The sequence below is a fragment of the Sus scrofa genome, chromosome 7 (assembly GCF_054392235.1).
Source record: "Sus scrofa isolate SSC_HxYL_T2T_F1_AM1 chromosome 7, Sscrofa_HxYL_maternal_Yorkshire_Landrace_v2.0, whole genome shotgun sequence".
Taxonomy (NCBI): Eukaryota; Metazoa; Chordata; class Mammalia; order Artiodactyla; family Suidae; genus Sus; species Sus scrofa.
The window spans coordinates 733767-748696 of NC_139389.1; the positions used below are offsets into that span (position 1 = coordinate 733767).

Below are 14930 nucleotides of genomic sequence, written 5' to 3' on the forward strand. Positions count from 1 at the left end.
CTGAGAAGCAAATGCGGCCTGTCATTGGCGGCTCACACTCACTGGCCAACTGCCCTCTCCCTCCTCCGGGGCAGAGTCCGGCCAAACCTAAACATTCACATCAAACCCCATTTCCCTCAGCACTCCTGGCGCCCCCAGCCCACCCCCGCTGCTCTTCTCCAGAGACGCTTAACTTAGAAGCTTTGCCGGAATGGAGCCTTTTGGTCACATCTCTCTGGGGTCCAAACTAACATACGTATTCAACGCCCACGGACGCCCACATCACACCCCTGTCCCGTCCTGTCCCGTCCCGTCGAGGTAGAGCTCCGAGTGGACACGCAGAGAACACGAGTCTAAATTCTCGTCTCTCGCAGCTCGGGACTTGAGGGGAAGGGCCGCCTGCTGGCCTCTGGGGGACAAGAGGGCTGGGCCGGCCCCTCCCCCAGCGCCCCTCCCGGTGCGTGGGCGTCACAGGTGTCCCGCTGACGGATGCGTGCCTTTCCTTGCCCTTGAACTCAATCCACGGGGAAGCAAAGGTATGTTTTAGGGAAAGGCTTCCTTAGAGCGTTATTCAGCATAATGAAAGTTCTCACGGACACAGCGGGACATCTGAAGACCTGGGGCACAGGGACACGGCTGCACGGCCTGTCTTCCCAGTGGATGTAACTCCGGTACCATCTCGCCAGGGCACGCTCTCAACAACTCGTGTTCGGCTCAGCATCCCAGCTTTCCAAGTTAGTGAAACACCAGCATGACTTTGCAGACAGGACGCCAAGGCTTGGAGAGGCTGGGCTGCTTTCCCGAGGACTCAGGATAAGCCCAGCCTCCAGGGCTGCCCTCCTGGCTGCAGGGATGGCTCCCAGGCCAGTGCTCAGATCCTGGGGGTGCTCAGATGCTGGGGCGAGGGGCCTGACCTGGCCTGCACGTGTTTATTTGAGAACAAACTCCAAAGATGTCGAAGGCAATTCTCGGGGTAGCAGAGTGGACGTGAGACCTGAAGACGCACTTGGCGCCAGGACTCTGCGGCCTGGACACGGCCGCGGGCACGTGTCAGCAGAGGAAACACCCAGGTGCTGACATCAGACCCTGAAATCGGGTTGCGTGGGAACGGGAAGGGGTAGGAGGGCAAATCTGGAAACTAGAGAAGAGCCCTGAAAACACCAACCCAAAGAGGAGCAGGAGTTACCTAACACAATCCACGCAGGCGGGTCTTCAGGCCCAGGACCCCGCAGAGACCCGCCCTTTCTGGGGGGAGGGAACCTTTGTCCTGCCTTGGGCTTCCTCAGGGGGGTTCCCTCCCGGGGGACAGCAGGCCGTCCCTTCTCAGGGCTCTGGCCCTGGACAGTGGGACTCAGGCCCAGACGGAGTGGGGCTGATTTGTCCCTGGGCCGGGGAGGGGGGAGGGCGAGGGGGAAGGGGGGTCCCTGGGGTTCTGCTACAGGACCCCAGTTCCCCCCTTTCAGGGAAGGACCGCCCCCCAACATTCACCTGTGTTTCTTGTCGCCAGGGGAACAAGCAGCAGCGAAGGGGGCCTCGCACAAAGGCACAGAGGACACTATGTGGTGACAAAGGCAGGGCCACCAAGCTCGGTGACTGGGGCTCCAGGACGCCGGCCGAGTGAAAGGGCCAGTCCCCAGGGATCACCTCCAGATGCCTCCACGTGTAAGACACCGACAAGGGCCGAGGGACAGAAAGCAGATCCTTGCTGAGGTTCTCGGGGCACAGGCGGCTTTGGGGGGACGGGAATAATCTTCCTCGTGATGGCGACACGGTTTCAAGACCACAGAGGTCGGTCTGGGCGCCGTGCTGTCCCCAGGCCGTGCTGCCGTGTGAGGCTCACACCTGGGTCCCCGATCTGAGTCACTCATTCTCACAGGGAGTGAGTCCGAGACGCACTGCACCGCCCAAGCCCAGATCCTTCCCAGTCGCAGCCTAAGTCAAGGGAAGGAAAGCTTTCCCTAAGGAATTCTGGCCAAACCAAAAGAGGTGGGGGGACTTTCGAAGGAGAGATGAAGGTCCCCAGGCCTCGTGATCCATACGCCGCGCTGGGCAGCCCCTCCCCAGCCTGGGGCAGGCAGCGCCCGGCCCTGGTCCCCCTGCACCAGCGCCCTCGACGGGGACACACCCAGGACACACATTCAGACACACCGTTCTCTTCACACGGCCGGTGGGCCCAGAAAGGACCAAGGGGCCAAGAGGGAGAGGAACGGCCTTTGCTGCTGCCCCGCCTGCTGCCTGGCGCTGCACTGATCCCAGAACGACTCTGGGGTGTGACCAGTGTAAGGCCTGGCTCAGTGCCCCACACCCCTGCAAGGACAGGTCACCCAAGAGGGGCCCTGATGGAACCCCAGGATGCCGGGACGCAGGCCCAGCCTGTCCAACACGCCGGGCACCAGCACCCACTCCAGAAGGCGGCCGCAGCGGAAAGACACCCCTGCTCCCTGACCCCGGCCTGCACCCCACGACCGTCATCACGAGGGTCAGGATGCTGGGGAGGTTGAGCAAACGAGCCACCTTTGACCCCTGATGGCAGTTACACAAGTCAGCAATCCGAAACGAGATAATTATTAGTTCTCACATTTATTAGCTGAACCCTTTTTGAGTAATAGCCTCTGGGGACATTTATAAACGCAATAAAAGCCCTCGTCATTGTAGAGGCAAGGTGACCTGGCTCTTTCTGGCGTTTGGCTGAAGCAAGCCCTCAGGCCTCGGCCCAGATTCGGGGAGGTGAGGGCCGCGCCCCAACCCTCTCCCTCCCTGCCCCTCAGGCCCGCCCGCCCGCCCAGCTCCCCACACGTCAGCAGGCGCCCCTGCCAACCTGGATGCGGCAGAGGTCAACCCCGGGCCCAAACGCCAGCCACAAGTCCAGCAGGACTTGGCGACCAAAGAGGGAGGTCTGGGGGCCCCGGCGCCCTCCGAGTCACGCCCCTCGGAGCCAGAGGGCCGTGCTCGCAGACGGGGCCTTGGGAACGGCCTGCCCGCGGAGCTCTCTTGATCGTCACAGGAAATTGAAACCAGCCCATCTTTTAGTCACAGTTGGTGCAACAGCTTCAGGGCCCGGCCCACATCGGCGGCAGCTGGCTGCCTGCAGAGTGACTCACGGAGGGACCCCAGGCTCTGCTGGACGGGGCCTCCCGCCCCTCTCCTCCGGGGCCCCCCGGCCACTGCTGCCTCAAATATCACCGCTTGAGTCATTCTGTTCACTCGTTCAGTAAACATGGGGCACAGACTGTCCAAGAGGCACAAAGAGAAAACAGGCACAAGGACACGCAGGCGGTCACGTCGCATCACAAACCCCACGCCCCCACCCCACGGGGCAGCAGCGCCGAGGGCCGGCCCGCGGGCCTCAGAGGCCCCGCCGCCCACAGACAAAGGCAGTGTCCACAGACAACACGAGCGGCAGAGTCTTCAGAAAAGTTCCTGGGGCCAGGCTTAAGCTTCCCCGCGGAGGTGTGAGGCGTGAAGGAGACGCTCCGGTTAGCGGCAGCGAGTTCAGCCCCGACGGTGATGTGGGCACGTCTGCTGCCCACAGGCCACGGTCAGCTTCCCCCAGGTCGCCACTGCCCCTTTGTCCCAGGATGTGAAACAGACACGTGGCACTAGAATAAATTTGCTTTGGAATTCCTTCCGCTATCGCGTTAGAAAGCAAACGCAGCACTTAACAAAACACACAGTCCACACGGGGCAGCAGGGCTCCGGGGAGGTGGGAGGACAGAGCACCGTGACAGGGACCCCGGGGGGCCGCGGCCCTGCTCGCCCCGCCAGCCTGGCTCTGGAGCCAGCCCTGCTCCGAGGCCCTGGCTGCCCTTTCGAAGAAAGAAGACGTGGTGGCCTTAGCTCGGAGCGCTCTGGGGGGGGCAGGCGCTGGTCCTGAGCCGGAGGGACACGGGACAGCACCTTGGCCACCAGCATCGGCTCAGGATCCCTGCAGCTCGCAGACCCTATAGGAACAGAGCGGTCCAGACAGACTGCGTCCCCCAGTGCCACTTGTGGTGTCTGTCCCTGTCACCCCCGAGCGCTGGTGAATCGCTGGGTTCCTCCAGCACAGCTCATGTTATCCTCTGCACGGGGACCCAGGGAACACCTACCCTGGGCTTAGCGGGAGCACCTCTCGGCTGGCGCCAGAAGGAGGACAACAGCCTCAGGGGACTCCTTTCACTGAGAGAAACTCACATAGACTCTGCAGCTTGTCCCTGGAGAGACGGATGCTCCCCGGGCGGCGGGCAGGTGGTCAGCGATGTTCCATCGCCCCGGGGGCCGGGGCGGCAGGGCCACAGCTGGAACTGAAAGCCAGCCCAGCAGAGTCTCTGAAACACGGGACAAGAGGCCAGGGTGCGTGTGGCGCTGCTCAGGCCTCACTGCGGCACAGGCGAGCCCTGCCACCACGGTCATGACTCACGTGCCACGGGCAGCACCTCCTGCCCAGGGGAAGGAGCGTTTTGAGGAAAGGGCCCTTTCCTCACGTCCGAGCCCTGGGGTTCATGCCCTGGAGTTAGACTCGCGCTGACGTGGTGCCTGGGGGACGTCGGGTGCCTGAAGGTCGGAACAGACGCAGAAGGGAACCGCCTGGAGGCACACACAGCACAGGGGCCGCGCTGGAAGCAGGCGGTGGTGGACCCGGCAGACCTGGGTGTAAAGGGCTTTCTTCTGCAGAAATCAGGCGAAGGAGACACCCAAAAACACTGAGTTCAGGAATTCCCGTCGTGGCGCAGTGGTTAACGAATCCGACTAGGAACCATGAGATTGTGGGTTCGATCCCTGGCCTTGCTCAGGGGGTTAACGATCCGGCGTTGCCGTGAGCTGTGGTGTAGGTTGCAGACGCGGCTCGGGTCCCGAGTTGCTGTGGCTGTGGTGTAGGCCGGCGGCTACAGCTCCAATTCAACTCCTAGCCTGGGAACCTCCATATGCAGCGGGAGCGGCCCAAGAAATGGCAAAAAGACAAATAAATAAAAACACTGAGTTCAGCTTGTGTCAAAGTGGGTGTGTGGGGAGGACGGGGGGACAGTGCGGTCCCAGGGCCGAGCGTCCTGAGCAGCGAGGAAGAGATGTGAGACTCACACGGGGGACGGGGGTGAAGGGGCCTAAACGGGGGAACAGAACGGGGGGCCAACCACGGCCGGGCAACAAGGATGACCGACCAGCGGCTGCCGTGGGGACGTCACTGCAGAGCTGGGGGCGGTGGGGGGGGCGTCACACACGCCTGGCCCGCAGGGGTAGGCCTGTCCCTGCTCACTGTCCAGCCTTCGGCCTGAAGCTGCAGGTGGCCACATGGGTGGGACCCCTGCTGGGGCCCATGGGTGAGGCTCTGTGGCAGAACCAGTGCAGGGGAGACACTGAGAGGGACCCGGGTTCCTCTGGCTGACATGGGGCTCGCCCGCCTGAGAAAGCGCCTGCCTCTCACCACCTCCGCGCCTGTCGTCGGGAGGAGCAGAGCTGGGGCCCTTTGGTCCTGCAGGTCACTCGGGGCTGTGTGGCCCCAGGCCAGGCCCTCAGCTCAGCCCAGCCCCTGCCTCTGCCTCTGCAGGGCCGGCCCAATGGGGCAGGTCTCAGGGGCTCATGGGGGCGCCGGGAGGGGGCAGAGCTCACACCGACATCCACCTGCAGGGCACAGGGCACGCGTGGCGATCAGTACTAATGGTAAGTAGCTTAGCCTTAGTGATGAAATCAAATCCTCATCAATCAGCTTGTAATTATTGTACAAATTACACACTTCGCCATGAGGGAGACATGGGGCCGGGGCGGGGGCGGGGGCGTCCTTCAGTACCTTCTAACTAAATTACCTGGAATTTGATCTGCAGGATTATACTATTTATGTTGCAAATCAAAGTCTGTGGGTCTTTGCCAACACGCATATCACATCACTCACGCCGAGAAACAGGAACCTCTGCTGCTACTGATTGTGCAATTAGCGTCCTGGCCTTTAAGCACAAAGACCTGGGTTTTTAGGAACCACGGGACGGATACTGGAAACCGGGCTAGAACGTGAGCTCTTGAACTTCCCACAAGAATGTTCATCTGTTCAAACAAGAGTATGCATGGCAGAAACACGGCTGAAACGAGAGTAGCCACTAAGTCGTGTTGCCCTTCCCGCTTTCTGAGCAGAAGTGGGCAAACAAAAGATAAACAGAATTCGTCTGCTGAGTTGTTTCTTCAGCCCAGAGAGTCTGTCTTTGCTGCTGACACAGTTTAAGGAGAAACGGGCCGCTTAGCTCTGTGGCTTCAGTGATTCTGCCATTTGAAACGGGTGCCTTTCCCTTCCCGCCAGCAGCCTCCGTTCTGCCTTCTCCCTCAGTCTTCTTCCTGCCCTTACTCCCTGAGGCCCCCCGGACCACACAGGCCAGGGCTCCCCGCAACGAGAAAGGGGCTGAGTGTTGAATCCCAGAAGAGAATGAGGCCGCTTCCTGCCTGGATCCCACAGAAGCCTGTCTGAACCCATGTGTGTCCAGAGGAGCAGAGAGCAAGAGGCCCAGGTGCAAAGGCCTAAGGGTCAGCAGAGGCCCCCCTGGGCTGAAGCCCCAGCTCACCCCACCCCCAGAGCAGGTCTGAGATGGCAGAGGCGCGCACATGGAAAAGCAGCCCGGAGCCGCGCGGGAAAGAAGCAAGGAGAAGCAGGGCTCCCGGAGCCCGGCGGAAACCCCACGAGCTACCCAGGAAAAGCAGGTACATTCGACTCCACAAACATTGTAAGCTTCTATGTGCTTAAAAAATAAGCAGGTATGGAATGTGTCCGTGACCTAGCTGACAAATAAACACTAGCTGATAAATAAAAGCTTTGATAAATCAATTTACCAAACTACTAAAAACCTAATAGAAATGGACGGGGATCAGGACCCATCGTAAAGAAGGCACATCCTTCGTAACACAGATGCAGAGGAAAAATAATGACTTGCCTTTTTTTTTTTCGTCTGTTGACACAGATTTAAGAGTTTGACAGAAGGTGGATTTGGTTTTGGACATTGACTGTTCATACAATGCTAATGGGGCTGTAACTTGGTGCGATCTTTTGCAAGGCAACTGGGCAGTGCCTATTAAATGCACAGAAACTTTGATCCAGCAATTCCACTGCCAGGCATTTATGCCAAGGGTGCCCTCTCTCACCTGGGCACAAGTGCACGTGTGCAGGGGGCGGTGCTGCGTCCTCACCCCCGCACTGCAGACAACTTGTCTATACGGACCTATGGATCCGGTTTAGACCAGCTGGCATATACCACCTCGCTGTGGCCGCTCAGCAGCAGGAAGCGCTTGTTAAAGGAGACGGGTGTGGCAGACACGGCAGGGGCCCCATCCTCGGCACAGACCCCCCGCGTGTCTCACACGCCAAAGCACTCGTAGACAAAATGCTCAGAATGATTTCAACGAATGCTTGCATTGCGGCCTCACCTCTGGGTAGTGGCTGGGGCTGCAGAGTCGGGGTGTGGCGGAAAGTATTTCGTCTTTCATCTTGCGTGTTTTCTTCTGGTCGTGAGGACTATTTTTTACCATTATTGTTCACTGCGTCACAATTTAAATAAGCACAGTTTACCTAAAGGGAAAGAAAACAAAGGAAATGGGGGGAGAGTGGGGGGGGCAGAAACTCTCTCATTCTTTTGGGTAGTCGGGCCCTTTGCCTGTTTCCATGGAGACAGACACCAGCACATTTTATTTATTTATTTATTGTCTTTTTAGAGCCGCACCCACGGCATATGGAGGTTCCCAGGCTAGGGGTCCAATCGGAGCTGTAGCCGCCGGCCTACGCCACAGCCACGCCAGATCCGAGCCACGTCTTCGACCTACACCACAGCTCATGGCAATGCTGGATCCTTAACCCAGTGGGTGAGGCCAGGGATCGAACCCACGTCCTCATGGACGCTAGTCAGGTTCCTTTCCGCTGTGCCACCAAGAGAACTCCAACGCCAGCACATTTTAAACTCGAGCGATTTTACCAGACTTCCCAAAGACGACACCCTGTCACGTCGTCTACGCGCCCCTGTCCACGCGCCCCTGCTCCCTGCGGATCCCCTGGGGTAACGTCCTCACGGGAAGGCGGCCAAGAGAGACCCCAGGAGGCCATTCGGCAGGTCCTCCCAAGAAACACACGTTTCTGTCGTGCCCGACGCTCTGGCCCCTCGGAGCCAGGCCACGGAGCACAGACACAGGGAGCTCGCTGGTTCTGCAGAGAGGGGCCCCGGGGGCAGGAGACTGGCGGGCCTTCTGAGGCCCCGGCCCACCGGGAGGCAGGTGGAGAGCTTCCCATCGGCAGCGGCGGCGTCTGGGCAGATCAGGCAGCGGCCTCTGCCGCAGGCGCCCGAGAGGTCTGACCTGACAGCACCGCTGTCCTGCCTCCCCTGCGGATCCTGGGAGCTGCCCGGAAGCGGGATGAATTCTTCCCACTTAGTTCTCACGGTTAAAACCACGTCTGAGATGTGCTTTAGAAAATAATGGATTGGTGCAGAGAATTACTTTCAAAGAACTGGAATTTTAAAAATCCATTTGTACAGGGCTTTAAAAACAACTTTTCCTCTGAAAAGAGGGCGGCGTAGGCCGGCCACGGGGCCAGCATTTGCAGGACAAAAACCCAGGAGGAACAGCAGTGGGCCTGCGCCTGCCCGGGTCCCAGCCCCGCACTCCGCAGACTGACGGGCTGGCAGAGAACTGCCTGCCACGGGGTTCAAGCACTGCTGAGCCGACGAAGGGGCTGGGCCTGGAGGCCAGCAAGCCTCGGCTGGGTCCCTAATTGCTTCTTGCGCAACGGCAGGCCGGGCCGGCTTTCCGAGGATCGCACGCTGCTCCCGGGCTCTGCCGCCCCAGGTTGCATAAGCCTCCTCATGGCAGAGTCATGAGTCACGAAGCAGCAGAACAAAGGGCCATTCTGACCAGGGCGGCACGAAGGTGGCACGGCTCTGCCCTCTGGAAAGGAGACAGCACCTGCATCTCCTCCCGCACGGTGCCAATGGGTCTGGGAGCAGCGCTGGAGACCCCCCCCGGGGGGGGGGTCGGGGTCCGGCTGCCCAGCAGGCTCGGAGGCCACCCCATCCCGCTGCGGCCGCCGTGGAGCTTTCCCGCCAAATCCAGCGGTCCCGTCCCGACCCCTTGGCCTTGCTCACCAACTGGGACCGCGCCTCCTGTTGGGCCTCTGAGCTCCCGGCGTCCTGTCCTGCCCCAGCCCCTCCTCACGTCACGTGCTCCTCCTCCGTCGTGACAAGTTTCTTCGAAACGGGGTCTAAGGTGTTGCTGCCCCGGTTGCCGCTAATAAAACCAATGCACAGCACCGGAATTTCAGGGGCGGAGAAGCAGCTCTGGAGAGAACCTGGCCCGGTCCACGGACTTTACAGATGAAGCAACTGGGCCAGAGAAGCCAAGAGGCGCTTTGCTTACTCGGGGCCTGACGCGGGCCCTGTGTGACCTTTATGCTCCGTGCGCACGGTCACCTCACACGCTCTGCCTCCCGTGTGAATTCGGCATCAGCCTGAAGCCTCTGCCAAGCCTGGGCTCGGAGAGCTCAGCCCCATGTGTGGATGAGAAGAGAGTCGTGGCAACACTGCAGCCTGCAGGTGAGTCTGAAGATAACAGCTGCTCACCTGGGCAGGGCCACCCTGCAGCCCCAACAGGCCTTGCACAGGCTCCGTCCTCCAGGAACCAAGCCCTGCAGAGAGGGGCGGATTTGGGTTTGGACTGAGACGGTGACCCCAGGGGAGGGTTTGTGCAGAGGGACCTCTGCCAAGCCTTCCCCAGGGAAATCCTGACTCTCCCGGAGTTTTGGTCTTTTCACCTGCAGTTTATAGCTGCAGCCCACGAGTCCTGTCCCCGACCCCCGCCACAGCAGCCGTCCCGGCTCAGCCGTGGCCACAAGGGGAAAACTGCCTTTCACGCTGGCCTCATCTCCCTAAGGTCTGACCGGCCGGCACCAGAACGCCCTGGACGCCTAGCATCCAGGTTCCCATGTTCCTCAAACGTCTTTAAGAAGCAGAGGAGTTCCCGCTGTGGCTCAGCCGTAACGAACCCAACTGGCAACGATGGGGACGCGGGATCGAGCCCTGGCCTCGCTCAGTGGGTGAAGAATCCAGTGTTGCCGTGAGCTGTGGTGTAGGTCACAAATGCGGCTTGGATCTGGTGTTGCTGTGGCTGTGGTGCCGGCAGCTGAAGCTCTGATTCGGCCCCTACCCTGGGAACTTCCATATGCCGCACACGCAGCCCTAAAAAGTAAAAAAAAAAAAAAAAAAAAACAGAAGAGTGTGGAGAAATGCAGGTTAGACACTGAAGGTATAGAGTTTCAGTGGAAAGTCAGGTGAACCCCAAAGGTGCCAGTTACTGCATCAACGTCAACCTACAGAGAGGCTGAGTTCCTCTTCACCGTGTTTTCCAAAGAACTGGATAGAAACACCCTCCAGTCTCCGCGCGGACACCACCCTTCCGCACGGTTTCCTCTGGCTGCCCCCACCCCATCCGTCGTCCCCGCTTCCCTTTTCTCTGTGGCACCTGTCAGTACCATGCCGTCCCCGTAACCCGTGCGTCTTGGTTTAGTGTCTGTCTTCTCTACCCCAGTGAAAGCTCCAGGAGAACCCAGATTCCTTTCTGTTCTGCTCACCCCTGTACCCAGAGCTTAGCACAGAGGCTGCACACAGTAGGGTACACTATAGAAAGTCGCTGGACAGACAGAGGGACGGATGGACGGACGGACAGATGGACGGATGGGTGGACAGACGGATGGATGGACGGAGGGACAGAGATATCAAATATGAAGAGGACATAAACCCAGGAGAGCAGGGCAGAAGGGCAGATGACAGAGTCAACAACCACAATGACCTCGGCAGGTGAGAATGACAGTCTGAAGCTAGCAGATGGGATTTACCAGGCTCAGTAAATCAATCCCACCCTGAGGCCTCAGGAAAACAACTGCACTCGAACAAGACGGGAAGATAATGGGGCTGAAGGACAGCACGTGCAAAGCTGACAGCACCTCGGAAGGCGGCCGCTCAGCCTGAGTCAGAAGGACGGCAGCCGTGGGGCCGCATCCTCGGGACGCTCGTTAGCATAATCACCGCTCTCGGCGCACGAGTGTGCCCACGCACATTCCTTCACTTGAACTCACATCTCTTCCCACAGACGTGCAATAGTCCCGTGAGCAAGCCTGGCCTGTAACAAAAACGAGAAACCTCTGAAACGACTGCCAGTAGGAAGCGAGGCGGCCTGGATACAGAACAGTGTTTAAAGAAGAATGAAGACGCCAGGGCACGCGTGTGGAGCCGCGTCTCGGACACCCAGATGGGGGGTCCTGAGAAAAAGGATAAATGCCAGTGTTGGCTTAGGTTTCGGGAGAGCCTTGCCGTGAGGCTGGTCTCTGCCGTCAGCTCGCGTGAGCAGCATCCGAACTGTTAGAGAAGCAGAACGAAACAGCGTCTACCTGCTGATAAGATTCCCAAATGATTTCCGCACACCTTAACTTTTGAGAAGTGCTGTTGAGAGAAGGAAGGTCACCCGGCCTGTCCTGCCCCATCCACACCCAAGGAGGGCCTGGCCACCCTCTCCTGGGCCTCCCTTCTGCAGCCCTCGTTCCCCGAGGTAAATGGTAAACCATGGACTTTGTCATGATAATGTGCCAATAACTGTTTCATCAGTTGTAGCAAAGGTACCTTCCACACTAATGCACAATGTCACTATTAGGAGAAACTGGGAGGGAGTTGGGGTCAATCGGGAACTCTCCATACTTTTCTGTGAACCCGAAACTGTTTGAGAATAAAGCCTATTAAAGAATAATGAGTCCGGAGCTCCCGCTGTGGTGCAACAGGATCAGCAGCATCCTGGGAGCCACTGGGACATGGGTTCGGTTCCTGGCCCAGCACAGTGGGTTAAGGATCTGGCCTTGTCACACCTCCGGCTCAGGTCGAGACTGTGGCTCAGATCTGATCCCTGGCCCAGGAGTTCCGTATGCCACAGGGCAGCCAAAAATGACACACATGCACAGAAAATAAAAACAAAAAACAATCATTAAAAAACATGAGTCCTTAAAAACTAAACATAGAATTAACATATGACCTCACAATTCTACCTCCAGGAAAAACATACCACAAAGAACTAGAAGCAAGGGTGCAAGGAGATACCTGCCAGCCCGCTTCACCCCGGGGACGATGGTAAACACGGCGTGGTCCACGCACACAGCGGAGCCCGGCCCCGCCTCGAAGAGGAAGGGCCTCTCGCACAGGCTGCAGCGGGGCTGGGCCTCGGAGGCAGGATGCGCAGAGAGATAAGCCAGTGATGCAGAGACAACGCTGTCTGACTCCGCTCGCCTGAGTCTCTCTCGGGTCGTCAGCTTCACGGAGACAGAGAGCAGCGCGGAGGCGGGGACGAGGCCCTGTCTGTTGTTGATCGGGGACAGGAGTCCGATTTTGCAAGACGGAACATGCCGTTGTTCGGGGCACACCTTTCGGATACACTTAGGACTACGCGTCAATGTGGTCGTGCGGGTGTCTCGCCACACATGAAAACTGACAGCAACGAAAGACCAAGTAACCGCGTGGTGTGACTTTGCGCGGGCACAGGTTACTCCCGGAAGAAGGCGCCCCCGACTGTGCAGTCTCTGCAGGGGCAGGACCAGGGACTTTGCACACACTGTCAACTTCCAGCACGTTCTTAGCATCTGCCTTTCGCAGGTTTTCCGTTTAAGGGGCAAGGCTGGCCAACAAGCCCGCAGCCCTCTCAAACAGCAGCAGGCCGTTCAGAGCTAGCGGGTCGGGCTGGGGGCTCTCCCCACACGCACGCGTCGGGTTTTCGGCAGAGACCCTCCACGTGCGGCCTCAGAGGCTTCGCACTTGCATCTCTAGAAGAGACACCGTCTCAAGCATCTGGGCAGCTGTTTGTTCACGGGCGCCCAAAAGTGCAGCCTGGGGGGCATAAAAGGACAACGCGTGTCAGTCGATGGCATTGCTCCTGTCGCCCTTTATAACAGCAGCGGCGGGTTTCTGCAGGGCCATCCCTTCCCCAGCGTCCAGGAACAAGCTGGCCCGCGTACCCGATACCCCGAGGGTTAGTGCAGGCCTGGCTCCTCCTATGTGCTCCCTGCTCACCAGCCTCCTGGTCGGCCTCAGCACCGCTCTGCTCCCGGGGGACCCTACACAGGGCGGCTGGACATCTTCCCCAGGCCTCGCGGCGTTAGGACCGACTCTGCGCCAACTCTGCCCGATGACTCCAGAGCCAGTGTGTTGACCACGACGCCACATTGCCCGAGCCGGGAGCGCAGGCCGGTGCTGTGCACCCGCCACAGGGCAGGAGGCTGCAGGCCAGCTTCCAGCCCCAGCACCGTGCACTGCCCTGGGCAGGAGACACTGGAAGGATTCCGGGCCCGAGCGCTCGCTACCCGAAGGGCAAGGAAGGGGAAAGCTCCCAGGGACCTGAGTCCATAAACCTCAGGCGTCGGATTACCAGACGGGACCCGGGAAAGCACACGGCCTGGGGAGGGCATCCCACGTCCCACCCCAGCTCCTCGTCCTGAACAGCAGCATGTTCCGACGCCGGGGACCCTTGCATAATCCAACTGTCATCTGTACCAGGGACACCGTCAAGTAATTACTCCTCGCCAGCCCTCTCCTGACGCCAAGATGCTTCTTAAAGGAGACGCTAAAGATTCCAGCAAGTACAGTCGCTTGTACAGGCAACTGGCTGTAAGCAAAAGAAAGGGGACCTGTGACCGGGGAGGAAAGAGAGATGCAGGGAAGTGGCAAGAGACGCAGCATCAAAGTGACGGCAAGGGTGGTGCCACGGAGGCTGCGGTGGCACCTGAGAGACGAATGCCACATGCGTGCCACGGGCCCACACACCTGCTAAGTAATGAATCCGAGGAGGTGCTGCTGACCTGGGGGAGGCGCTGCGCCGATATCCTGGGGACTTGGGAAGCCAGGGGAGGCCCCAGCCCGCCGGCTCTCCCCCGCCTCACATGGCTCCTTGGGCCTGTGTTGCCAGGAGGACAGGGTCCCCCTGGCGGAGGGGGCCGGGAGCGGGGGCTTGGGGCGTGTCCCGCAACCTCCTCTCCAGGGAAGCGGGACACTCAAAGGTCTTCACCGAGCACACGGGGCAGAGGACGTCCTGTGCGAGTCAACAGCCGCTCCCCGGAGCAGGCCCAGGCTGCGGAAGGAGCCCCAGCCTCTCAGCCCGTCCACGAGATTTCAGGTGGCTGGCCAGAAGTACCAGCCGCAGGGGGCCCACCAGGGGTCTGGGTGGTTCGGCTTGACTGGCAGCATAGCTGGGAGTCTGGCATCAACTGAAAGGCTCATCGCTCGAGTCTACAGCACAAACGTGGGAGTTCCCTTTGTAGCTCAGAGAGTTAAGGACCCAACACAGCATCCACGAGAATGCAGGTTCGATCCCTGGCCTCGCTCAGTGGGTTAAGGATCCAGCGTTGCCATGAGCTGTGGGGTAGGTTGCAGGTGCGGCTCGGGTCCTGCATTACTGTGGCTGTGGTGTAGGCTGGCAGCTGCAGCTCTGATTTGACCCCAAGCCTGGGAACCTCCATATGCCGCAGGTGTGCCCCCCCAAAAAAAACCCCACAAACATGGAGAACCAGTGCAATATTTACTTTTTTAAGTATGCAGTCTTTTGGTGAACGTGTGAAAGAACAATACAAGTTTATCCAGGCTATGACTGTGCAAATGTATCGATACGGATAAAGAAATCAGAGAAAAAAGAGAAAAGTTCACGTAAAATCCTTGGGATGGTGGTTTTATTCTCATAGAATTTCCTAAGATAATATGACTTTCACTAAATGACAAATGCTACTCATGCTCACCCCAATCTCTAAAAGAAGGTGAAATTTATAAAAAGCTGATGAGCTGTCCCCCACGTCCCTCCACCTGCTGCTCCAAATCCCGCTGCAATCCATCTCGACATCTCAGCATCACCCTTGCACACCTGCCCCCCACTTGAAGGAAAGCACAGCCACACACAGGGACTTGGAGTTGCCACCCTTTTAGAAAAATGGGAGA

The 14930-nt window shown here is 59.1% G+C and overlaps 1 long non-coding RNA gene across 22 annotated transcripts in view; it reads right to left on the minus strand.

Annotated features, from left to right (window-relative positions):
- Positions 1-14930, minus strand: part of LOC102158724 (uncharacterized) — a 135716-nt gene that overhangs the window by 91533 nt on the left and 29253 nt on the right. For 2 of the 22 annotated variants that reach the window (XR_002346222.2, XR_014809425.1), the window contains exons 5-6: positions 12057-12836; positions 7360-7501 (exon numbers count right to left, since the gene is read on the minus strand). The exons of 15 other annotated variants lie outside the window; for them this stretch is intronic. This is a non-coding gene — a long non-coding RNA (uncharacterized LOC102158724). Of the gene's footprint in view, positions 1-2540; positions 4287-4378; positions 4546-7359; positions 7502-10915; positions 11092-12056; positions 12837-13019; positions 13612-14930 lie in introns of those variants that run through there. 5 more of the 22 variants (XR_014809424.1, XR_014809412.1, XR_014809413.1 and 2 more) reach the window with 5 other exon arrangements.